The sequence below is a fragment of the Pogona vitticeps genome, chromosome 1 (assembly GCF_051106095.1).
Source record: "Pogona vitticeps strain Pit_001003342236 chromosome 1, PviZW2.1, whole genome shotgun sequence".
Classification (NCBI taxonomy): domain Eukaryota; kingdom Metazoa; phylum Chordata; class Lepidosauria; order Squamata; family Agamidae; genus Pogona; species Pogona vitticeps.
In genome coordinates, this window is record NC_135783.1 from 33421665 (window position 1) to 33447455 (window position 25791).

Below are 25791 nucleotides of genomic sequence, written 5' to 3' on the forward strand. Positions count from 1 at the left end.
GGTCAGAAACTTTAAAAAAATTAAAAGAAAGTCACTTACCAGGTACTGTAGACTGAGCCCAGCTTTTCACAGTGCCTAACAGCCGAAAAAGAGCACCAAACAGCTAAAAGCCGGCACCCAGCAGGCAGCTGGCAGCCATTTTGTGCTCTTCTCCACTCCTTCCCCCTCCCCTCTCCCCACCTAACAGCTGATCAGCGCTGGTCAGAAAGGCTTCCCAGGCAGATTTTAAAGCAAAACTAGCAGCATTTAAAGCAAGTATGCACGTTTCTACACAAGCAGGTTTCAACTCAAACAGAGCACCTTTTCACCCAAGCACTAACAAGCAGCTTTTAAACTAAATTTTACATTTCAAAACGACAATACCAGGCAGCCCCAGGTCTCTCTCCCAGCTCTCTAACTGCTTGGACTAGCAAGGAAGCAGACAAGCAGCCTCTTCATTAACTGAAAGTTTGAATTTCCCGCTTTCCCTGCCTTCCCCGCACTTTAGGTATGCTAATATCTGTGCACTGGAGGATTGTGGGAGGAACACCCAGCCCCTGATGGGGGTCCCATGGGGCACCCCAAAACACTGAGGAGCTCTCTTGGCCTCTTTTGGGACTGGGGCTGTGCAGCCCTGTTCTGAGCAGGAGGTGCAGCCGGGAGTCACCCTGCCTTGGGGGGCAGGGCACAAAATGGTGTAGGAGGTGCAGAGGTTACTCCAACTCATACCTGGCAGGGGAGATACCATGATCATAAAAGTGGTTTTCCCAGGGTAAGGCTCATCCATTGTACTTCAGGTGTGCTGTGATTTCCCCAACTGCCTAATTTATGGTAGTGGGGGACTGCATTTGTGGTTTCCCCTAGTCTTTTTAGAATCACTCTTTCCCCTTTGGTCCGTGACTGTTTTTCCTGCCCTTTGCCATTTAAATTTGCTGTCATAGGCCTGTTGGCCCTGCTGGTTTTCCAGGTGGGCTCCAGGAGGCAGATCCTGGAAAGCCAGCAGTGTAGATGGCAGAGTGGTGAGGTGTAATGTGGCTGCCACAGCAAGCAGCCTCTGGTGCCAGTTCAGAGGCCTCCCAGCATGGTGGTGGGAGGCTTTTGGGTGTATTGTATTTGCTCCATAAGACACACATGCTTTCTTCCCCACATTTTTTGGGGGAAACTGCGTCTTATGGAGCGAAAAATATGGGTAGCTAAAAGGCAAGATGAAAATAATGATGAAGTAGTGAAAGGTAGACTTAAACTAGTGTTCAGCTCATGTTCTGTGCAAAGCTGCTTTTCAGTGCATGCATGGTGCACTCCTAGCCCCTGAAGTTAATAGAGTTGCCAGGTCTTTCTATTCCCTTGGATTCCAGAGTCAAAACCTACAGTAAGTTAATGTGGGTGGGTTCTTTGCCATGTCACAGAAACTGATCTCTTTTTTGCAATCAGAAAATAATATATGTGTGTCTATACTTGCACTTGTGTGATGAAAAAAAACCACACACCTCACATTGCAGTAAAATGGAGCTGAACTCATTGCATTCATCCCACAGACCCAAGAGCACTTCTTTCTCCGGTCCCCCTATTGGTCCAGACTCTTGGTACACCAACACTGTGCAAGTGCAATACATATGCAGACAACTTTACACTAAACCATTGAGTCAGGGAATGGGTGGAGATGGTGCCAAGGTTTTAAATCTACCTCTCTTGCTTAAAAATTGAACTATCTTATCCCATGGTGCTGGTTGCCTTGAGTTCAGTCTCCACACCCGGAAAAGCAAAAACAGTTCTCTAAAGTTTCAGCTAGTATCATGAGACTTTGGCAAACCTATACAGTATGTTAGTGACGTGATGTCTGCAAAACTTTATGGGCAGTCTTTCTCTTCCCATTCCACAACTCCCTCTCTCACACACATGTTTGGAGTGATTTTTGGTGGATATAAAAAGTAACACTTGCCCCTATCAGCACTCTGTTTGCCATTTTCTCTGAACATTATGTCCATCTTATTTAGAGCTGCTATTGCTAATACTGTTTGCCTGTCCGACTAACCCTCATTTTTGCTTGCCTGGCTGACTAATGCTCATTTCTGGCATATTAGTTCTTTCCAACAGTCTTTGTTCATGTCAAGCCTCCTGCATGTTGGAATTATTTTTTTCTTGTCCTTATTAACTTTTTACAGCATGTTTTTCAGCTGTGGCTAAAATCACAGTGTTAATGAACCAACCACAATCATCACTTTTAGTTATCTAGGAGCTTTAATGAAGCATAATTAAAATTAAAACAACATGGCTTGAAAGAGCTGTACCAAATTTTTGAATATCTATGTATATGTATACAGTATTCAAATATGTGTGTGTGTGTATCTCTCTCTCTCTCTCTCTCTCTCTCTCTCTCTCTCTCTCTCTCTCTATCTATCTATCTATCTATCTATCTATCTATCTATCTATCTATCTATCTATCTATCTATCTAAGCTCATAATGAACTAAAAGTTATAGTTTATGCTGGTTTTTGTTATATTAATTACTGCATTTCTTTCTTGAATAGCATCAGAAATGTGGGCATAAAAAACGCCCTAGCTTCCTTTGGAGGGATATTCCACTAGTCCTTTGATTAAACTCACACAAGAAATGGAAGCTACATGTCACAGTGAGGAACTGCTTTGAACAACTGGCATATAATATTTTTTGTCTCGCATGAGAAGCAGTCTAATGAAGAATTATGGTAGATTATATATTTCGTTTAGGAAGTAACTGTGAACATGTCTGTGGATGTTTACATGCTGAAACCTTTCTCTGCCCCTTGAAACCTTATTTTCTTATGACAGTCTGCATTTTTGATAAAGAAATGTAGTCTATAACCTCTGTGTTGTAAAGAAAAGTTTTTATGTGGGGAGATGCTATACAGAAATTAGGTTACTAAGGGCCATTTGATCACTATCACAAATTTATGGGGTTTTCCTATGTTGCTTTTATCCAACAGACTTCACATTATATCTAAGTTATTTGTTTTAAATTGCAGGCATTCTATTTAGTCATATGTGATGACAAATCCTTACCTCTTCATAAAATAAATCTAAACTCCAGCAGCAAAAATTAGATAATGTCGTTTTAATGTCACCAGTAGATTTTAAGTATGGGATAAATCAATTATTGTAATCGCAGCTCTTGTGTAAATCACTAAAGGAAAACCAGCCTCAGGATTATGTGATGAATCCTTGACAAGTATTCAAGGTTTCAGCATATTCCCAGTAATGAGGATTAAGTACTTGCTATCTTCTGAAAAAAAAGTTTTATTCAGTTACTAAAGAATACAGTATGTGAGTAATCATTAAGAGGACAGATTAACCAGGTACTTTGCAAAAAAAAAAAAGTTATTCAGTACAACATCTGCTAGAAAATCAATAATAAATATGTCAGTTCTTTTTGTAAAAATGAAAAATTAAGAAAATGATAAGATAACAAAGAAGGTTAGTGCTATGTTTTAAGAATGAAGAGGAATTATAATGTTATCATATAATAAAATTATAAAACATGTTGACACTTTTATGACATTGGGGAAGGAAACTGTTATTTCCTGAACCTAGAACAAACAATGATTTCTGAAATTCATGGACAACTCAGTCAAGTTATAATAAATCCTGATTCTACGCGAAGGAACCAGTCTATTTTATTCATTGCAGCTCCTCATAATTTACGATAGATAGATAGATAGATAGATAGATAGATAGATAGATAGATAGATAGATAGATAGATAGATAGATAGATAGATAGATAGATAGATAGATAGATAGATAGATAGATAGATAGATAGATAGATAGATAGATAGATATGGAACAAATTTGGTCTGAAGTTTAAAATTTGTGAAGAAGCAGTAAATTTTCACAACACACACACTTCTACATTTAATTGGATTATTGGCTTTTAGAGTCACTACATTTTACATTTAGTGGAATGCTAAGTACAGAACCGGTTGTCTGGAAGAAGATGGCTGATGGAGCAAAATCATTTTATTGTGCCATCATTTATAATTTAATTATTAATGAGAGTCTATGCTTTAACTGTCCAAACATTTTTATTAAGGTCTGAAATAGGTATTTACAGGTGTATCCCCTTTAGAATGTAGCAATATATTCACTTCACTATATATATCTTTGTAATCCAAGTACACTTGGGTTTTATCATGAAAGATTTGTTTTGTATAAGCATTTTAAATTAATGAATATGACTTGACCCCAGGGATCCTTTCTGTTAATTGGAAGAGGGTTTTAAAATACCGTCCCAGTTTTCCGTTTTCTTCCTCTGACATACAGTATTATCATAATGCAAAATTTAAGTCTGTCACATAAGGAAAATAATTTACATAGCTATTTGAAGTGTTCTTTCCTTTTCAAAATGATACTACTAGGTACATGGATACTTTTATTTGCATGCTTACAGTTACAGTTTAATATGATCTGTGGTGTAACAGTATTTATAAACTCAGTGAAAACGCATACTAGTTCTACAGATTTTACCATTTAAAATGTAAATGATGACATTCTAAAAAGAATTAGCTACTTAATGGTTTCACAGACTGAAATAGCACAAAAATATTATTCAATAATAAAACATAAAATGGCAACAATGCTAAATATGGGGAGAAATGTTACATGAGAATCATAACTGGTTTAAATGTATTTAATTTAATGCCAGAAATTCATTGGTAGAACCAATTTTACCCATATATCTCTATACACAGAATATTTACGCATTTGTCTGGCTGTTAAATTGTCAGATTAATTTAATTTGATTCTTCATGCCATAGATTCAGATTTTTTTATTATCTCACACTAAGTGCTATTGTTCTTTATATGATTGGGAACCAAACGCTAATATCTTATGAGGTTTCTAGAAGAGGGTATAACTATCAAATAAAAGATGAAGAGTACAATAGTTTGAAAAAATGTACTCCATCTAATTACCTAAAGAAATTGTTTGCAATTATCAAGGGTAACCGATTAACCAAATCGCACCAAGATGTGCATTGTTTAAAAAACAGTTATGTTTCTACTGAAATATCTATCTATCTATATATTGAAGCACAGAAAGATACATTCAGACTGCTCTGCATTATGACTATATGTCCTAGAACAGAAATTTGCAGGAGAAGTCTGGCATCTGGTGGCTAAGAGTTAAAATGGCAGCCATTTTAGAACAGTGAGAATGCATTCTACGGTGCATTTGAAATTCCACACAGTATTTTTGTGTACAGTTGGTTTAATTTTCCAGTTTGAAATATTTCCACACCCTGAAAGATATGTCTGTTTCATCAAAAGAATTGCTTCAAAATATTTTAATATTTGAGGAAGAAAGAAACAAAGCAAAGTCAGGATTGTTTTTAAAACCACCTCAAGGTACAGGAGGGTGACACCAAAAGGAAGAATGCTTAAAGGTCTCTAGTCTTGAAAGTTGGAGTGAATTCCACAGACATTCTGCAGCTGAAAAAAAGAGATAACATTTACATAAATTCTATATAGCTGAAATGGTTTGCTTTTTAAAATGTTTCATCTGTCTTTTTTCCCCACCTCCAGTATTTTGAATTGTGTAAGAAGGGCAGCAATGAAGGAATTAGAAAAGATCATGAAGTGTAAGGATGTGTTGCTGGAGACCAAGACCAAGATCAAACACAGTCTTGTATTTCCGATCACCATGAATGGATGTGAAAGCTGAAAAGTTAAAAAAAAGTTGACAGGGGAAAAAAATTGATTTGTCTGAAATATGGTGCTGGAGAGGAGTTTTGCAGATACCCTGGATTGCCAGAAAGATGAACAAGTGAGTCCTAGATCAAATCAAGTCTGAACTCTCTCTGGAGGCAAAAATGTTGAAACGGAGGCTGTCGTTACTTGGGGACATCACAAGAAGGCAGTGTTGTCTATAAAACACAATAATGCTGTCAAAGGTGCAAGGGCAGCAGGAAAAGAGGAAGACCAAATACAAGATGGACTGATTCTCTAAATGAAGCCACGGGCTTGAGTTTACAAGAGCTGAGAAGGGTAGTTGAGAACAGGACATTTTGGAGATTGCTCTTTCACAGCGTTGCCGTAAGTCAATGGCCACTTGACAGCACATAAAAACAACAACTCTATTCTGAACTATTGAATGCACAAAATATATTGAATTCTTGATTCTATGTTAACACTTTGAATTTTTCCACAGTTCCTGTTTATAAGCATCTGCTATCACATTTCTTTAAAATCCATGCTACAATCCACGCTTTCTTCCAGAACTGTTGAGTTTAGATGAGTAGGTTCAAAATGGAGAATATTTTTGAAACAGGCATGGGTGGAAATCCCGTGTTCATCCATTACAATGACTGTTAGCCAAAAGAATGAATTACTATCACAGGTAAAACAGCAGTATCCATTTCTGTGGTTGATGCACCAGTAGAAGTATACGTAGCAGATATTTATACAAGAAAAAATGTGAGAAGAGAAATCTGGAAGGATTTTCTCCTGTGATGTAGATGTATCATATTTATCTGAGACGTCAGAAAATAGAGTTCTGGTTCCCACTGATCCCACACTAGAGTGCTTTCAGGTAAGAAGCAGAATGGAGCACCCCAAAATACAATAGTTGTTTCGGCACACTTGGAGAAAGTCAAGGTAGGCTGAATTATGTTACTTGGAAATTAAAAGAAAATGGAAGATGTGTGAATGCTCTCAAAAATAAAGTAAAAACAAAACAGCTCAGTAAGTAACTGTGTGCAATTATTTTCTAAGGTGCTCAAGGGGTCAGCTGGAAAATAAAAGTACTGTAAACTGGAATACAGTACTGTGTTTATGGGGTGGCAGGCTGGGATACCAAATGCCAAATGTTATATTGCTCCAGAAGGGGGATTAGGGAATGAACAGGAACATTCCTGTTAAGGACTGGGCATCATACCCTACAGCATTTTGTTGTCTCTATTCTGAAAATATGATTCTTTTATACCCAATATTTTTTCCTGGTAAGCTTATGGCGAGTTACCACAAGGTACACATTTAAACCGCTTCATGGATTGTTGCCTTGTTGTGGCGAAGGGGCTTGAGTAATTCAGAGAAGCTATGGGCTATGCCGTGCAGGGACACCCAAGACGGACAGGTCATAGTGGAGAGTTCTGATTAAACCCGATCCACCTGGAGCAGGAACTGGCAAGCCACTCCAGTATCTTTGCCAAGAAAACTCCATGGACAGAAACAAAAGGCTAAAAGATACGACGCTGGAAGAGGAGCCCCTCAGGTTGGAAGGTGCCCAACATGCAACTGAGGAAGAGCAGAGGACAAGTACAAGTAGCTCCAGAGGTAATGAAGTGGTTGGCCAAAGCCAAAAGAATGCTCAGGCACAGATGCAGCTGGAAGTGAAAGGAAAGTCCGATGCTGCAAAGAAAAATACTGCATAGGAACCTGGAATGTAAGATCTATGAACATTGGTAAGCTGGATGTGGTCAAACAGGAGATGACAAGAATAAACATTGACATCCTGGGCATCAGTGAACTAAAATGGACGGGAACGGGTGAATTCAATTCAGATGATTATCTATATCTACTATTGTGGGCAAGAATCCCGTAGAAGAAATGGAGTAACCCTGATAATCAACAAAAGAGTGGGAAAAGCTGTACTGGGATACAATCTCAAGAATGATAGAATGATGTCAATACGAATCCAAGGCAGACCTTTCAACACCACAGTAATCCAAGTTTATGTACCAACCATCAAGGCTGAAGAGGCTGAAATTGACCAATTATATGAAGACTTACAACACCTTCTAGAACTGACACCAAAGAAAGATGTTCTTCTCATTATAGGGGACTGGAATGCTAAAACAGGGAGTCAAGAGGTAATAGGAACAACAGGAAAGTTTGGCCTTCGAGTTCAAAACGAAGCAGGGCAAAGGCTAATAGAGTTTTGTCAAGGGAACAAGCTGGTCATCACAAACACTCTTTTTCAACAACACAAGAGGTGATTCTATACATGGACATCACCAGATGGGCAAAACCAAAATCAAATTGATTATGTTCTCTGCAGCCAAAGATGGAGAGGTTCTATACAGTAAGCAAAAATAAGACCTGGAGCTGATTGTGGCTCTGATCATCAGCTTCTTATAGCATAACTCAAGCTTCAACTGTAGAAAGTAGGAAAAAACACTGGGTTAGGCAGGTATAATCTAAACCAAATCCCTTATGAATACACAGTGGAAGTGAAGAATAGATTTAAGGAACTAGATTTGGTGGACAGGGTGCTTGAAGAACTATGTATGGAGGCTCGTAACATTGTACAGGAGGCAGCAACAAAAACCATCCCAAAGAAAAGGAAATGAAAGAAAGTAAAGTGGCTGTCCAACGAGGCCTTACAAATAGCAGAGAAGAGAAGAGAAACAAAATTCAAGGGAGATAAGGAAATATACAGAAAATTGAATGTAGACTTCCAAAGAATAGCAAGGAGACACAAGAGGGCCTTCTTAAATGAACAGTGCAAAGATACAGAGGAAAATTATAAAAAGGGGAAAACCAGAGATCTGTCCAAGGAGATATTAAAGGAACCTTTTGTGCAAAGATGGACATGATAAAGGACAAAAATGGGAGGGACCTTAAAGAAGCAGAAGGCATCAAGAAAAGGTGGCAAGAATACACAGAAGAATTATACCGGAAAGATCTGGATGTCCCAGACAACCCAGATAGTGTGGTTGCTGACCTTGAGCCAGACATCCTGGAGAGCAAAGTCAAGTGGGTCTTAGAAAGCATGGCTAACAACAAGGCCAGTGGAGGTGATGGAACTCCAGTGGAACTATTTAAAATCTTAAAAGATGATGCTCTTAAGGCACTACACTCAATATGCCAGCAAGTTTGGAAAACTCAGCAGTGGCCAGAGGATTGCAAAAGATCAGTCTACATCCCAATTCCAAAGAAGGGCAGTGCCAAAGAATGTTCCAACTACCATACAATTGCACTTATTTCATCTGCTAGCAATTTTATGTTCAAAATCCTATAAGGTAGGCTTCAGCAGTATGTGGACTGAGAACTCCCAGAAGTACAAGCTGGATTCCAAAGGGGCAGAGGAACTAGAGACAAAATCGCTAACATGTGCTGGATTATGGAGAAAGCCAGAGAGTTGCAGAAAAACATCTACTTCTGCTTCATTGACTATGCCAAAGCCTTTGACTGTGTGGACCACAACAAACTATGGCAAGTTCTTAAAGAAATGGGAGTGCCTAACCACCTTATCTACCTCCTGAGAAATCTATATTTGGGACAGGAAGCAATAATTAGAACGATGAAAAGCCTACACAGCATCTTAAAAAGCAGAGACCTCACCTTGCTGACAAAGGTCCACATAGTCAAAGCTATGGTTTTTCCAGTAGTGATGTATGGATGTGAGAGCTGAACCATAAAGAAGGCTGACTGCCAAAGAATTGATGCTTTTTAATTGTGGTGCCGGAGGAGACGCTTGAGATTCCCCTGGACTGCAAGGAGAACAAACCTATCAATTCTGAAGGAAATCTATCCTGAGTGCTCACTGGAAGGACAGATCCTGAAGCTGAGGCTCCAGTACTTTGGCCATCTCATGAGAAGAGAAGACTCCCTGGAAAAGATCCTGATGTTGGGAAAGTGTGAAGGCAAGAGGAGAAGGGGATGACAGAGGACAAGATGGATGGACAGTGTCATCGAAGTTACCAACATGAATTTGAACCAACTCTGGGAGACAGTGGCAGACAGGTGGGCCTGGCGTGCTCTGGTCCATGGGGTCACGAAGAGTCGGACATGACTTAACGACTAAACAACAACAACAACATATTCAAAATATAGCAGATGACCCAGGCAGACAATCATTACTGCAAGAGCCTTAACAGAATGCAAGAGTTGGAATGCTTTCCATTCCAACTAACAAGTCCCCCAAGGTCCCCGCAACATGAAAAGGGATTCTCCAGGCATAGGTTTTTAAAGTGTTCAAAAACAGCCCACAAAACAAACAAAAAAATTAAAATCAACAATATCAGATAATATGTACATATATAATATAAGTTAATAAGATAATATAAGTCAAATAAATAAATAAATAAATAAATAAATAAATAAATAAATAAATAAATAAATAAATAAATAAATAAATAATACTTATCCAAAAATTTAGCTGTAAAGCGGAATTCAAAAGGAAGCTAGTTTTTATTTTAAGAAGAAAACATACTTCAGGTTAGTGGTTTGCTTCTAAAACAGAAAAAAATAATCTAGTTAGGAAAACAGAAATCAAGCTTGCCACTCCCTTTGTCTTGAAAACAGGCAGTGGGCTTTCAGCCTCAAATCAGAGCAAATCCAGAAACTCCAGCAAGCCTGCCTAATATAACCCCAGAAGAGAAAACACCTTTCTCGGAGTTATTTCCCAATATTTATAAGGCTGAAATCCTATAGCTTAACATACTAAGTCACAACTAGAGTAGGCCCATTGAATCAGTGAGAATTTGGTGAGTCAACTCCTCCTAAGTTCCATTGATTCAATAGGCTTACTGCAGTTGTGACTAAGCAACATGATTTCAGCCACAGCCTCACAATCATTGGGGCTTCTCCTGGAATCTCATTGGTCTATCCTTACCAGGCATGTAAGGTGTTTATCTCAATTAAAAACTGGTTCTATGCTGAATAACTGTTGGATCAAAATCTTTAATTATGCCTTTGTTCTCACCGTGTTCATAGTGCCCATATTTTTCCTCTGCAAAGTTCATATTTAGCATTGAGTAAGGTCAATTACTACAAATTTGTCACTGCACCTTTGATCCGTGCACTGGTCATAAGAAAACATCCAACTTCAAACTAAAATGCTGTATTTATATTAATAGCTCAGAAAGGCTACAAATGGAAGATGGCCTCATTCTGTACCCCTCCCCCGCCATTCCATTAGTAAGGCAGGATGACTGCCTAATAAACATCCAAATTTCCAAATCACTTAATGCATGTTATATACAGTTGAGTAGTCATTATTAATGGCTCAACGTGTTTGGTTTCACATGAAATTCCATTGTATGGAAATGGGCCATGATCCTCTTCAGCCAAACTACCTTCGGAACAAACTGGAGCATCAGGGGTTTGTGCAAGTAGAAGCCCTGTCTGCTAAAAAGAGTCGTCTCCATTTCGTGCGATGTCAAATGGAGATCTCACATTATGGCAGAGGTGGAGATTTCTACTTCACCAGTCATGAATGATATTCTGGACAGCATCACTAGGATTCTTGACAGTTTCTTTTTTCAATGCAGTAACCTGACCATGTCACATGTATCACGGCAAACATACATATTTCTAAGTATGTATTGCAAGCTTTTCACATGAGAGTGAGATGTTGCAACCCCCTGTTAAGAGCAGGAGTCCATGGAGGGTAGTGCCTGGTGCAGAATACGTGGGGGGTCTAACAATTAGGGAAAGTGCAGAGTTGGAGAGTTTGGCGTTTGGAGTAGATAGAGAGAGAGAGAGAGTTGGTGGTTGAGGGTGGGTGAAGTGGGATGTTTGGTTAAGAGTTACATTGATTGTACCTTCATCACCTAAATTAATAAATGAATTCTATTTGGTTCTATTTAAAATGACACATAGATTGGACCTATATTATTAACAGCGAATAATGTTGATGTAATCAACAGCTGAACGGCACATAGTCTGTGCTCTTGCTTAATGAAACAACCAAGGGGCAGATGAGAACGTGACAAATTTTCTGTTGCCTGATGTGAAGGGCAAAATGCTCTCATCCCAGTTCTGTTTACAGAAGATGACCAGATTAGGAGTCAAATATCAGTTCAGGGTTGGGTTGGGTTGGTTATAGGTTTTCTTCATGAAGACTGAGAGACATCTTTTACTATTCCACTCCTTGCCTTCCAGTCTCTTCCAGTTGGGACAACTCATCAGCTCTGACCAATGGTAGGATCAATCCAGGTGAAAGTCCCTGGTGGAGGTAAGCAAGGGATTACCCACTCACTCAGAGACGGGAGAGTGGATTCAAGCCAGCGCAAATACTTTCAAGGTCTCCATGAGAATTTAATAGACTTTATCGAAGGGGCAAGATATTCTTTGCCAGAGCAATGCCAGATATCAAACAGGGTATAATATGTCCTGTCATAACAGTACTGTATTCATTTCAATGCAAAACCTCTTGAGAAACCTTCAGAATTGAAAGGCAAGCTGGAAACCATATCAATTAACAAATGCCTTCTATCACTTTCCATTGATCCATTCATTTTTCCAGCAATGAAATATGTTAGTGTTTAATATCTCCCAGCTCCAATAATTCACATTCAGCACCTTTATCTGTTTCTCCTGCAAAGTTTGGACTAGCTGGATTTCATTAACTAGTGCATGAAATTAAGAATTTGATGCTAATACAATATATATATATACAGTCTCTCTCTCTCTCTCTCTCTGTGTGTGTGTGTGTGTGTGTGTGTGTGTGTGTGTGTGTGAGAGAGAGAGAGAGAGAGAGAGAGAGAGAAATGGATCTGATTTTGACTGTTAGCCTTTTCTCAATACAGGTGTGGGTGTGGATGGGTGTTTGTCTCTATAAGTACTAACTGGATTGATCCAACTCTTGGAACAGTTCCATGTTTTGGATCACAGCTCTTAGAATGTGCAGCACCCCAAAAGAAACTTCTTCCCAAGTGGTAGTCTGATCTGGCTTATACATGAAATGTGAAACCACAGCTGTTCTGGAGTTGGATCATTAGATGTACATAAGTGACAACAGGATAATATATTAAAAATTTGAAGCTTTGTTAATGGAGTCTTCAGCTGCTCAAAGTATGTTTGAAACATTCAGTCTGGCATCTGCACAGTATAAACAAGTGTTGAGGCTGACAGGAAGCCTATTGATCAAAAGGTGATATATCCAGAACCAACATACTGTTTACAGTAAGTTGTCAGTCAGTTGAATAATGATTTAGCCATTTACTTGGAAAATCCTTAGAAACTGGAGTCCAATACACAGACACTAGCTCTTCCTGATGGCACCATGTTGCCAAGATTAAGTCCTATAAAGTACCACACACAAATTTTATTGAAACTACTGTGCAGTGCTTTATGTGTGGGATACAGAAGCACATAAAGTATCTCACAGTCAATTTTGTAATGAATGGCCACCCACTACTTATTAAAGGTTCCCGTGTGAATGTTCAGCTTTTCAGAAGCCATTGCAACTCTGATGTATTTTTTCGAATAGTTTGCCACCAACCAAAACATGCCAAGAAGATATAAGTTAGGGTGAATGACTTAATACTAAACGTAAGTACTATATCATGGATGATGAGATTATCACAGCATCTATCTATCAAAAGGTGTGTCACCCAGTAGTTGACTGAACATGAATCCTTAGCACGTTAGTAGCATGGACTCTCTGGAATTTATTTCCTGAAAAGTATTACACTAAGCTGAGCAGAGAATTTGTGGCAAATGCTTTTTTTTTTTTCCCCGGAGGACTGAATACAACAGGGCCATCACACTTAAGAAATCATGATTTGGGCCAACCATAGATGCTTTGACTTAATTACAGAGTCCACATCTATAATGAAATCACACAGCTTTGCTGAATTCTCCCCAGAAACTATAGGGACTATACATACCTGAGACCCATTTTTGCTAGCAAAGGAAAGGAACTGCGTGAATAATGATAAGCATTATGTCTACATTGGCAATTGGCATTAACCCATTATAGTCAATTGAGTTATCAGTTAAGCTCGACATTTGGTAGTGGAAGTGGGCAATTTAATTAGTGTTTAGCTTATCCTGAGGGTTTTACATGAACACGTTTCCATAATATGTCAGTATTAACATTTATTTGGATGAGACAGTGAAGAGAAGGAAATTTTGCCAGGTGAACAATCAGTAACAACAAAATAAGGAAAGTACTCTGGCTCTTTTAGAAATGGTGCCAAACCAAGTTCATGTGTGGTTTCTTAAGGGCTTTTAAGGGTGATTGTTAAAAGATCCTACCCTCCCACTGGTAAAAACAATAAGCATCCATATTACTGATACCAGACATGTATTTCTGGCCAAAATCATTAGTTACTCATGCTGGCATATGGCAGTTGGTATAAATCTCAACAATGAATACTTAAAAATTGAACAGTTAGAATGCAGATATTTGCTATTGTACTTGAAGTCACATAACCTTGTGCACAACAGCAAATGCTCATACTTAGTTCCTGATTTGTGGCCATTTGCCACTGAGATTTACATCAATAGCATCATACCAGCATAAAAAATCAATATGACTTTGGCCAGTATCTATGCAATTGATGGATTTCAGAAATTCATAAACATACAGTATCTGAAATATATGAAACAGCCCTACAGAAAACAAAACAAAATAGGACAACTTTCTGCTCTACTTTACAAAACACTGTTTTAAAGTGCAGTTTTATTCAAATACAGTGGTGCCTCGCATTGCGATGTTAATTCGTTCCAGTGAAATCGCTGTAGAATGAAAACATCGTAAAGTGATTTTTAAAAGCCCATAGAAACGCATTAAAACCCGACTAATGCATATCTTTGGGCTTGAAAGTCACCGTCCAGTGAAGATCATCCATAGCGCGGCCATTTTTGCTGCCCATGCAGCAAGGAATCTGTCCCAGAAAACAGCAGGCGGCCATTTATTTTTACCCGGCGGCCATTTTGAAACCGCCAATCAGCTGTGCAAAAATCATCGTTTTGCGATAATCGGTTAGCAAAGCAGGAAACTGATCATTTGCAAAGCGAAAAAACCCCATAGGAAACATCATTTTGCGATCGCTTTTGCGATTGCAAAAACTTTGTCTTTATGCGATTTCGTCGTAAAACGAAGCGCTCGTCTTGCGAGGCACCACTGTATACCGAGTCACTGAAATTCAGTTCTGCGAACACAAGAATGTTTTTGATCATACAAAAAAAAAGCAAAGGTAAATATTCAGAGAGACCTCTTTTGCATGAACATATAAGTATCTCTTTAACTTACAATGAAAAACAAGAAAACATCACAGAGTTCATGTATTAAACCAGAAGACAGATGTTTGTCAACTGAGAGAATTTTAAAATATGTCACAGATTTAATTCTGAAATATATTTATTTGATGTAAATAAAAATGTAGTCAGTGTGGTTGACCAGGGTTTGGAATATGAAAGATTCAGGTTCAAACTCCATAGAACTGTGAAAGTCACTGTGAGTGAACTTTGACTCATTCCTCTCTCTGAGTCAGACCTACTTGACAGGATGTTGGTGAGCATAAAGTAGGGAATAAAAGAGCCAGCTACACTATTTTGGGAACATTGGGGAGAATGTATAAAATTAAACAATAAAACAGTAATGCTGAAAAAATACAGATCTGTGTCTAAATTGCAGTTAGGTAACAAAAATAGGGATGCATATTTAAAATTCTGTTTTTTATTTAGGAGTTGCTATGTGAAGGCTAATGTGGAAATCTTGCATGTTTAGGATCACATGTTGTAGCAACATTGGAAACACCCATAAAGCTGTGAAATGCTCAGGATAACCTGGGTCAGCCTTTATATCTGAGACCTTCTTCATAGGGAAACAAAATAGAAAGATAATTGTGGATGGTCCTGAGAAAATCTGGTAACAGTCTATATATATATTGCATTTTTAATTATATTTATATTTAAATTTATATATAAAAAGAGGCCTCAGGTTGAGTACTGCAACACCTGATTAGGAGAGGGAGAACAGGATGGAAAAGTCTCAAATCCTGATCAGGATAAAAGTATTCTGTATATTTTCTGATGGGGGATTGCCATGTTTCTATGTGCTTCTGCTCCCAACCAGCACAGGAACCCCAAAACACTGGTCTCCATTGCCTTTTCCCAAGAGGCATCCCTTTATCTTTAGAAATGGAAAGAAAGATAATACGTAGGTTCTGCATCCTTGGAGACTAACACAGATATCTCCACATTTTAAACTGATGCTTTGGGTTTGCAATCTCCATCTTAGAACCTGACTCCTGAGACTTCAACATTTTCCTAATACTGGCTGAAATCCACTTAGCAGGTTCACAGGCGAATCCCCTGCATTCTGCACACTTAATAAATGTCATCTTTGTGCTTTTTATCATAATTGCCTGTGCCCAAAGAGCAGGAAACCTCTCAAGCAGATGTGATACAATGCTACATTATTACATACAGAAATCTATTTACAAAATAAGCAATAATAATAACTACATGCCATCAACTTGAATCTAATTTATGGCAATCTTTTCAAGAGAGAAATACACAGAAGTGATTTACCATTCTGTTCAAGAGTCCTTCCAAGATGCAACCCAGGACTGTGCAGCCTTCCCAAGACCACACAGGCTGGCTTTTCTACAAGATATGGTGGGGAATCCAACTCCCAACTCCTGATGCCCCATCCCATTGAGCCAGTCTGCAAGACAAATATCTACACACATACAGTAAGGCGGACACCAGTGAGTGACTTAGCCAGTCAGCCAGCTGCATATAGCAAGCAATGTAGTGTCAGTTACAAGACCTTGGAGAGCTCCAAGCAGGCAACTGTTTCCAATCTCAGTGCCACTGTAACTCAGTTGATATCTTCCATCCTTCCTAAACCAGATTTGTCTCTATGCTTTTCATGAAGATTGGAATTGGGATACAAAGAATAACTAAATTCTTTTATAGCTTTGATATTAATTGTCTCAAAACATCAACAAGGAATTTGACAGTCTTGTAAGACTCCTGCCAAGAATGAGCTGAAAGGCTTCATCAAGGTCTCCATAGGCACACACAACAAACACAAAAGGACTGGTTGGTTGTTAAGAAAGATACAAAAAACCCATTCCAGGCTTAACATTGACAAATGTCTGTGAAATAAAACAGCATTTTTGTGGTATGTTTTGCTTTCTCGCTGTATTGCTTTATTACTTTGTTTATTGTTTTATTTTCTGTGAGAAATAATTTGAAAGTGCATTAAAAGCTCAAGTAATTGTCACAGACAGGGAGAAGAATAGTGCAATTTCTAGTCTATGTCTGCCACAATGAGACAAGTAAGTATTTACAACTCAGCAGTGAAAAGCTTTCAGATGGGGTCAGATTTGTGCAGAACCTGGAAAACAACTTTTGGAGTGGGGAATGATGCTCCTGCAACACCCAGACCAGGGAGATTTTGGTCGTTGCAGCCTCAAAGGTAAAATTTCAATCTCTAGGTCTGTGTGACTTTTGCTGAAACCTCCCAACATCTCTGGTCCAGAAGTAGGCCTGGCCAAAGTCCAAAGGAAGCAAAGAGAGACAGTTTGTTAGATGTCATTTACTAGATTTTACCTTTGTTCTCTAGGTACCTTCAAATACCTTCAAATTAGGATTTTTGCAGCTAGAGGTGCAAGTAAAGGGGATAGGATTGCAGTTGGAAATTGATAAACAAATACAGTAGTCAAGGATTACCTTACTACCTTGAACAAGTTCAGATCTCCAGGGCCAAATGAATGGCATCCAAGATTATTGAAGGAACTGACTGAAGAACTCTCAGAACAACTGTCCATTATTTTCTTGAAATCATGGGAAATGGGTGAGGTGCCAGATGACTGGTGGAGGACTAATGTTGTCCCTGTCCTCAAAAAGGGCAACAAGGAGGAACCTGGGAACTATGGACTGGTTAGCCTAAAATCAATCACAAGGAAAATTCTGGAACAGATTATAAAGCAGTCCCTGTCCAAGCACCTCGAAAACAATGCAGTAAGAGCTAGAGGCCAATGTAAATTTGTCAAGAACAAATCCTGCCAGACTAATCTGATCTCATATTTGAATGGGTAACCTCCCTGATAGACAGATGGAATGCTGTAGACATTGTATATCTGGACTTCAGCATAGCTTTTGTCAAATTGTCTCATGATATTCTGATTAGCAAGCTAACTAGGTGTGGGCTGGATGGAACAATTGTCAGCTGGGTGAATACACAGTTAGCTACAGAATTGTACTTAGGGTGATGATAAATGTGTCCTTCTCAAACTGGGTCCTGGGCTCAGTGCTCTTCAACATTTTTATTAATGAGCCGGATCAGGGGATACAAGAAATGCTAATCATATTTGTGGATGACACAAAATTGGGTGGAGTAGCTATTACTCTGGAAGTCAAAAACAAAATTCAAGCTGAATATGTAGATCACAAGCTGAATATGAGCCAACAGTGTGATGTAGCTACAAAAAATGCAAATGCTATTTTAGGATGTATTAACAGAAGTATAGTCTCCAAATCCCATGTGATACTAGTTCCCGTCTATTTGGGACACCACACTTCAAGAAGGATGCTGACAAATTGGAACAAGTTCAGAGGACAGCAGTAAGGATGATCAGGGGGCTGAAAGCAAGCCCTGTGAGGAGAGACTGAAAGAACTGGGCATATATAGCCTTGAGGAATGGGGAAAAAAGACTGAGAGGAGATATGATAGCACTTTTCAAATACTTGAAAGGCTGTCATACATAAGAGGGGCAGGATCTGTTTTCAATCAACCCAAACTCTGGAGGCATTCAAGAGAAATGTAGACAACCACCTGGCAGATATTCTTTTTATTTGTATTTCAGCATTGAGCATGGGTTTAGACTCAATGGCCTTATAGGATTCTTTCAACTTCATTATTCATTACAGTTATTCATTATTCATTAAGTGGTAGGTTCCTCTAGCCTGGAACTGACTACTTCATTGCCTTTCAATCAAGAGTCTTTTTTTGTTGCTGTTTGTGTGGCCCTCAGGGGACCCTGGGAGCAGAATGTTGATCCTGCTCACCCATTTTGTGGGATACTGTGACCAGAGATGCTGGCTGGCTGTATAGCCCCAACCCAGGGTCCCACAGGAACATTATTCCTGCCCTCCTGGGAGAAATGCAACAGGCATGTCAGAGCCCAGACACTGTGCCACACAAATTGAGGCATGGTTGGAGGCTCCACCTGAGGAGGCCCCAAGACCCAGAGGCTTCACTGTGCAACCAGAGCCAGTTCCCAACAAAACAGAGCCAATTCCCACCAAAATAAAACAGGGAACACCCAGGAATAGGGGTCACAGGATTGGCCCCAGAACACCGCCTAGGGGAGAAAACAGAATTAGGGGGGATGGGGATTATACAAAGAGTGTTGGAAGGGGCAGAGGAGCAGACTTAAAAAAAGAGCTTTGCAGGAGAGATGTGATGGTAGAAGATCCAGAAGAGGAGGAGGGGAAGGGATTTGGGAGGACACAAAGGAGGAGGTGAGGGAAGCATTCTGCATGGAAAGGGCAGATAGCGGAGCCCCTAAACCCAACCAGGAGTTTGATTACTTGGTCATGGAAGACCCCTGGACTAGAGAGTTGGTGGAGTTGAGGGTACCAAAGGGTGAAAGGCCAAAACACCTGCCCACCTCGTTGCCTCAGCTTACTGGGGTGAAAGGCATGCTGGCCTCAGACCTGGGGAGAGGGGGAATCAGGAAGAAGATCTGACCCCAATGCAACTGTGGCACTGGAGGTTACAATGCCAGAAGGTTTGCCTCTGCTGCTAGCAAGAGAAACAGCGATGGGTGTCAGAGAAATTGGAGAAGCTGAAAATTGGGCCACTGATACGTCACATCCTGTGCTCTCATTGCAGGTGTATCAGCTCTTCCTTCTAAAGGCCCAAGTTTCAGAGGCCCCTGGTGCTCAATGATAAAACTACCACACAACTCCCACACCCCAGAGAAGTTAATTGGGGGCATTGCAGAGATCAAGACTGTACTAGAGTTAACAGAAATCATCAGTCCATGGGCCGGATTACTTTTTAACTGATCAGCCTTCCTCCCAAATTTCGATCAACCTACTTGGTGTTTCATAAGCTTGTCCGGACTCTGTGGGTGTTGGGATGAAATAAGGGCCACCTACCAAACCAGCAGGTAGGGCTCACAGCAGCTGGTCTAGTCTGGACCCAAGATCAAGGACAGGCTTCCTGAATCTCAGTAGGCATAGAGACCCCATACAGGAAGCACCTGTGGCAGTTGCTGCTCTTTAGGGAAAAGAGAATGTTTCAGCCCAGCAGAGAGAGAAAGAGAGAGAGGTTGTGAAATGCCCAGATGGTGGTAGTTTCCCAGAAAGAGAAGCTCTGTCTGGCCAGTAGTGGAATTCCAGTGGTACAGCAGGAAACCTGTCCAGCTTTGACTGTTTGTCAAGGAGACTGCTCAGAGCAGGAGAAAAGCATCAGTGGCCTGGGAGAAGAGCACTTCCATTATCATGTGGCTACTACATAGGAGTGAAGGCTCTGCCACACTCTAGTAGAAGGATGCTGCTATACTGCAACGGGGACAGATGAAGCCCCAGAGTTCCCAGCAAGCAACTCCCTTCAGAATTAGTGGGAACACAAGCCCAGCAGTGTCTGGGCCTTTAGGAGGGAAGGGTGATATTCTACCTACTTCAGACATAGGGGACTCTGGATTAGGTCATTATTGTTCTAACCTTTCATAGGGCCTAGTGGCGAGAACTCATTTGGTGAGTTGGTTACTATCAGAAGATATGATATTTTAAGCCAGGGGTGAGTAATGTGCCACCTGTGAAACAGATGTGTTCCCTCAAGTGTCCCCTGACAGTATTTTTTTTTAAAAAAGGCAATATTTTGTTTTCAAGAGAGTTGAAAATGGCATGTTGGATCCTTTCGTGCCATTTTGACAGTAAAAATGCTGTGGCCCTGTTGGGTGCATCATCTTTTCAATATGGTTCTTGCGAAGTAAAAGATAGTAGGAAGGTTCTACGCCTCGTTGATGTAATTGTCCTTGGAGATATTCTCACAAAAGTCTCTGAAGAGTCTGGCACCTTGGAGGTCATATCTCTAATTGAATGCAGAGGTGCCTTATTTTGGCTTTTATATCACTGAATATGATTAAACTGCTGCTGTTGTGCTAAATTTCAAAGATTATAAAAAATCAGGAGAATTAAAAAGGTCACTGCAGTATTTCATTTCAATAGCAAATCTGTGGAATAATGTTGTACACGTGCATAGGGGACTGCTTTGGAAAGAGACCTTGCCTTCTGCCTGCCTTCCACTTGGGGAACTCGGCCTCAGTCTCATAAAATAAAAAGACCAGATCAATGTGTGATGAGCCCAATCTGAGGAAGTGGAGAGTTTTCCTGATCCCAAACCTTCCTTGGAACATTTTTCGTCTAAACCACATCAGAAGGAGAAGGCATTGCAATATCAGAGGTCCCCTTCTAAGATGATAAGGTGGATCATATGTTTACAGATATATTTCTTCCCCATACTCTTCACTGGATAATGGGACATGCAGTCTAACAATTCTAAAGGGCACCACAGAACTATAGAATTGGAAGGGACCCCAAAGATTATCTAGTGCAACTCCCTTTCAGTGCAGGAAATCTTTAAATCATGAATAATTTTCTAATACCTTGCTTGGTTTGTTCATCAATGCAAATAAAGACTCCAGCCAAGAAAAATAAAAATACTGAGACTTAGAAAGACAGGTAGGAAGAAACTAGGGAAAAAAATCATTATGAGTAAAGATGTGTCAGTTGAATAACAACCACATCCATTCACTTGAAACATGGCATTGCAGGAGAGCTTTACAACTACTATGGACTGCCAAAAAGAGAAATGAGATGCTAGATCACATACATCTTGAACTCCCTCTAGAATTTTTAAACTAAAGCAATCCTATTTGGGACAAGATAAAACACAATGGAAAAGACAATAATCCTGGGGAAAGTAGTTTCCAAATTGTGAGGTCCTACTTCCTCTCTATTCAACACTGGTTAGGCCTCAGCTGGAATACTGTGACCAGTTCTGGACACCACACTTTAAGAAGAATGCCAACAAACTGGAGCAAGTTCAGAAGATGGCAGCAAGTGCAGAAGAGGGCATCATGTTAGACTATGTGTCCCATTATCCAGGGAAGGATGATCAGTGGGCTGGAAACCAAACCCTATGAGGAAAGACTGAAAGAACTGGGCATATTTAGCCTTGAGAAAAGAAAACTGAAGGGAGATGTGATAGCACTTTTCAAATACTTGATAGGTAGTTATGCAGAGGAGGGACAGGACCTATTTTAGATCACCCCAGAGTGCTGGATACATAATAATGGACTCAAGCCACAGAAAGCCTGATTTCAGTTGAATATCAGAAAAAGCATCTGAACTGTTACAGCAGTACAACAGTGGAACCAATTACCTTGGGAAGTGGTGAGTGCTCTCATGCTGGAAACATTCAAGAGAAAATTGGACAACCATCTGTCAGGTCTGCTTTGGTGTGGATTTCTGCATTGAACAGAGCAGTGGACTCGATGGCCTTATAGGTTCCTTCCATCTCAATTATTCTATGATTCTATGAAAAGTAGAAGACAGTAGGGGGGAAAAGGAGACTGGACATGAGATGTATTGACTCACTCAAGGAAGCCATGGCCTTTACTTTGCAAGATCTGAGTAGGGCTCTTCATGATAGGTTCTTTTGGAGGTCACTTATGCATAGGGTTGCCATGAGTCAGAAGCAACCTGAAGGCACATAACCACAATAGAGGGTGGCAAGAAGCATTTTGCTCCCGTTTCCTATGCTCCTCTTGACTACTTTGCTTTTAATAAACAAGAGGTTACTGCTGAATGGGAAACGGCATATGTGAAGAGGGCCTTCGGTTTCGTTTAATCCAAGTAGAATGATTCCCTGCATTGCATTTGCTCTCTACTCAGCCCCACAGTTTGCTAGAGTGTTTTCAATCACACATATTTCATCTTGATCTAAGAAACACTCCCATGACATTAAGTGACAAACAGAATAAGGAAGGATGTGAAACCACAATGGCAGTCATTATAAATGTGGATAGACGTATCTGAAGTCTTATCTGAAGTTCATCATGTTAAAGACATGTTTTATGTTATATAGCTCCTCTTAGCATATCAATCTAATAAGCACCAAATGAAGCTACAGACAATGCAGTTATTTTTCAAAACAGAGAAAAATTATTAAAAATGTGATAATTATACTGACAGTTTATGTGCTCAGTCTAATCAACCGAACTTCCAATTTGTCATAATGTACACTCACTCATACATTATTGCTTAATTATAGCAACACTTCTGTTTGGAGAGAGTGTCAATCACGTCAATGCCCATCATTTTTCTTTGTTTGCTTTTAAAAGGCATATTTTAACTGAATGAAAGGTTGCTAAATTACATAGAGTTAACCCTAGCCTTCTTTCCAGCTTATGGGAAACTTGACTTTTCTGTTTGCAAGGTTCATGTCATATTGTTTAATCATTTTTTTCCTTTTCATTGTGTATTCTGTTCTTCCGATCAGTAATCAGAACTACCCAGTCAATCAAGAAGTACAATCTAATGCCTTTCTAGTGTGCAAGGGAAGGATGATAGTACAAAAATTCAGAATCCCTAAGAATAAATAGAGAAATCAAGTAAGTTCAGGACTCACCTGTGATTGTCTCAACCCACCCCTGGGACAGAACACTTGGGAACTATTGTGGGAAAGGGCTTTATCTCAGTGTTAATGTTTATGATTTTCCTTAAAAAGATCTCTGTTCTTACCCTTTGCATTTCCTGTTAAAAGCTTTGAGCAGCAGGTTATGTGAAAAAGGTCTGCTCAGGACTCTGGATTCTTCTGCCAACCAAATTAGACAATATTGGGCTAGATCAGTGGTTCCCAACCTCAGGTAACCCAGATGTTCTTGGACTGCAACTCCCAGAAACTCTGGGAAGCACAGCTAGTGGTGACAGTTTCTGGGAGTTGTAGTCCAAGAACACCTGGGTTACTTGATGTTGGGAACCACTGCTCTAGATCAGTGGTTCTTAACCTTTGTTACTCGAATGTTTTTGAACTGCAACTCCCAGAAACCCCAGTCAGCACAGCTGGTGGTGAAGGCTTCTGGGAGTTGCAGTCCAAAACTCCTGAGTAACCCAAGGTTAAGAACCAGTGCTCTAGATGAACAAATGGTCTGATCAGAGCACCTTCCCATGTTCCTATATTATAGTTGTAGCCTTGTCAGTTATGGTAAGGTATAGATTCCCCCAGTGCTGTGGTAAACAATACCTTTGGATACTCTTGGTTATGTTTGTACACAGTTTTAGCCCAGACCTACGTATGTATCACACTGTGGTACATCACTACACATTGAGAGCCAGTATGATGTAGTGGACAGAATGTCAGATTAGGATTCAGAAGAACAGGGTTCAGACTCCCAATGAGCTATGGAAACTCATTGAGGTAACTACGGCTTGAATATCTCAGGTACCTCAAAAACCATATGAGAGTCACCATGCGTTGGAAATGACTTGACAACATGCAACAAAAATAACCAGTGAAGAAGATGTAACCAAGATTCCTTCTAAGGTACACACCTCTGTGTGCGCACATGACTCTGCCCCTCTCTGTGCAGGGCTCCTCTTCTGAGCACCCACAGTGATAGTTTCCAGCCCCTTTGTTTCTGATCATGACAGAATCCCATATGGAGGGCGCAGAGTTGTGTGCAGCAGAGTCATGCATGCCAGAGGGAGCCCCGCCCAGTGGGGCTGAAAATGAGGGAGAACATTGGTTAGAACTGTTTCATTGTACTCCATCAGAGCAGAGGTATTTCTAGAGAGATCACTTAGGCAGGAAGGTTCATTTAATGGAGGTCTAGGGAAACCTGGGGACCTCCAGATGGACTTACTTCAGCCTGAATCAACATGGCTAGTGATCAAAGGTGATGGATATTGTAGTTTAACATGTGGGGGATCATTGCCATTCTTCACCTCTGACACAATAATAAGGGCTTGGGAAGAGTGTGCAGGTAAATGAAGACCATTTCAGCTACTTGAACCATAACAAAGTAAAATATTTTAATACAGTACTTGCATTTCACTGACTGACTGTCTGACTGACTAGCAGAACTACCAAGTTTTACAAGAATTAGAAAAACTCTCAGTGTTCATCCTCTCTACTCTTTATTACTCGTGTGCACACATTTTTTCCTTCTCCCTTTGTCTTTCTATTCTTTTATCCTGGTGCTTGGACAGTCTACTTCTTCTTCCTCAAGCTTAATAGAGAGTAGGGCCCTCACTTTCTCATTCTCCCTCCACCCCTTCTTTTTTTTTTAATTGTTTGAGAGTTTCAGGAGCATCGTTTAGTGACAAGCACTGTTAGAGGTGTCTAGAGGTCCTCTGGATAATTAATCTGATTATATTTTTTTTTCTGGGTTGGTTAGGGAAAGTTGGAAAAGTATGCATCTAGTAGCTGAAGAAAGTCCTGTAGATCAGAGAGATATTCTAATTAATTGAAATTAATTAATCTATTAATTAATCTATTAAGAAAAACCAAAATGACATAGAGGTGCACACTGTGAAGACCCCTTGAGTGTCTATGCCACATTTCAGATTTCTGGGTTTCACAGACTTAGAGCTATGGTGGGGATAGAGATGCACATTCCTTTTTATTATTGTAGATTACATTTATATCCTGCTGTTCTTCCAGGAAATGGCACTCAACACAGCTGAATTCATATATTTGTAGGATTCATAAGAGGCCATATGACTGTATTACAGCATCTTCATGTACTGGTTTTTCTACACTCTAGGGCAATAGGATCATCACAATAGGATACACTGCATTTCCAGACAGATGACATCTTATGAAAACAATTAGAAGGCACTACAGTGGGGTCTCAACTTACGAACGACCCAACTTGTGAACAATTCGAGTTACAAACCTGCCTTATAGGGAAAGTAAGGACTGGACATGCGAACTTCCCTCGAGTTAGGAACAGGGGAAAAAGTCCCCCCTCCCTCCCCTTAGAGGCTTCTGGAGGGGGGGAAAGGGTCAGAAACTTAAAAATAAATACTGTACTGTTAAATAAAGTCACTTACCAGGCCTTGGTAGCCCCCAAAC

At 39.9% G+C, this 25791-nt stretch overlaps 1 long non-coding RNA gene and 1 pseudogene across 1 annotated transcript in view; one reads left to right on the forward strand and one right to left on the reverse strand.

Moving 5' to 3' along the window:
* The window catches only part of LOC140704538 (uncharacterized), a 444477-nt gene that overhangs the window by 223965 nt on the left and 194721 nt on the right, over positions 1-25791 (reverse strand). The gene's annotated exons all lie outside the window — the stretch shown is intronic.
* On the forward strand, positions 701-842 carry LOC140703353 (U1 spliceosomal RNA; annotated as a pseudogene).